We start from the raw sequence: 1913 nt of genomic DNA on the forward strand, positions 1-1913 counted from the left end.
GGGCTCGGGGCTCCCACCCAGGGTTTCCTGGCTGCAGCCCCGCCGCGCTGGTGGGCGCTGTTCTTCCACCTCGGAGACTGGGGGCTCCCAAGTGGCTCAGGCTGAGTATGGACGCTTTTTGCCCATGCCCGAGGCTCCGGCGCTGGAAGGCCTTGAAGAACTGGCTCTTCACCATTACCCAGAGAATGAAGAAGTGAAGAAAGGCTGCTGCGCCGCCCCCAGCACCCTGGTTTATGACATTTGAATTGCTCACTCCCCTATCTTCCATCTTCACCCTAATAACCGTGAGCTCGGCAGTGCTCGCTCCTGTGTAGCTGGCTCCAAGAACAGGACCTGACACTCGAATGCGTGGAGGCAGAGCCCAGCCCTCGGGGTAACAGTTGCGAGCCACCCTAGCACCTTTGATACTTTAAACCAAGAATCACAGATGAAGAGGGGGAAATTGATTTTGGGGGGCTCTTGAAAAGCAATGAGGAGAACCACGGTACTTTGTCCTGACAAAATCTACGATATTCTGGGTTGAATCTAAGCTTTTTCACCTGTCCTTCTATAGCCACCTCTTCATCCCCCTTTCACTCTTCCTAAAATGTGGGAACGGGACTAGGAAAAAATAAGGCTTATCACACTTCAGCCCTGGCTGCCCATCCCTGAATGCTTAACTCATCAGACAGCAAGACAATTACTAAATACGGTCTTACAGGGTTTCAACTTTACTTTTTGGTTGAATAGGAAATAGCAAAACATGCCCTTGTGTTCAAAAAAGACAATCTGAAAATGGAAAAACAAAATTAAGATTTCTTACTTTGAAGCTTTACTGACAGGCTCATGTCTGGGAGACCAAGACAATGTCTTAGAATTTAAAATCAAGAAAGCTGGGCGCAGTGGCCTGTAGTCCCACCACTTTGGGAGGCCAATGTGGGAGGATCTCTTGAGCTCAGGAGTTCACTATCTCTAAAACACATTTTTTTTTCCTTTGCCCTTGTCACCCGGGCTGGAGTGCAATGGCACAATCTCGGCTCACTGCAACCTCTGCCTCCCGCCTCAAGCAAATCTCCTGCCTCAGCCTCCCGAGTAGCTGGGTAGGTGCCCGCCACCATGCCAGCTTTTTTGTATTTTTAGTAGAGATGGGTTTCACCATGTTGGCCAGGCTGGTCGCGAACTCCTGACCTCAGTTGATCCACCCACTTTGGCCTCCCAAAGTGCTGGGATTACAGGCATGAGCTACTGCACCTGGCCAAAAAATGATTTTTTTTTTTTTCAGACGGAGTTTCACTCTTGTTGCCCATGCTGCAGTGCAATGGCTTGATCTCAGCTCACTACAACTTCTGTCTCCCAGGTTCAAGCGATTCTCCTGCCTCAGTCTCCCAAGTGGCTGGGATTACAGGCATGCACCACCACGCCTGGCTAATTTTGTATTTTTAGTAGAGACGGGGTTTCTCCATGTTGGTCAGGCTGGTCTGGAACTCCTGACCTCAGGTGATCCACCTGCCTTGGCCTCCCAAAGTGCTGGAATAGGCATGAGGCACCTTGCCTGGTATAATTTTTTTTTTAAAGTTAACTGGACGTGGTGGTGCACTCTTCTGGTCTCAGCTACTCAAGAGGCTGAGACAGGAGGATCACTTGAGCTGGGAGATGGAGGCTCCAATGAGCTGTGATCATGCCACTGCATTCCAGCCTGACCGACAGTGAGACCCTGACTCAAAAAACAAAAACAAGGCCAGGCGTGGTGGCTCATGCCTGTAATCCCAGCACTGAGAGGCCGAGGTAGGCGGACCATGAGATCAGGAGTTCGAGACCAGCCTGGTTAATATGGCAAAACCGTTTCTACTAAAAATACAAAAAACAAACAAACAAACAAAAACTAGCCAGGTGTGGTGGTGCGTGCCTGTAGTCCCAGCTACTTGGGAGGCTGA

This window comes from Colobus angolensis, unplaced genomic scaffold (genome assembly GCF_000951035.1).
Source record: "Colobus angolensis palliatus isolate OR3802 unplaced genomic scaffold, Cang.pa_1.0 Scaffold28, whole genome shotgun sequence".
NCBI lineage: Eukaryota > Metazoa > Chordata > Mammalia > Primates > Cercopithecidae > Colobus > Colobus angolensis.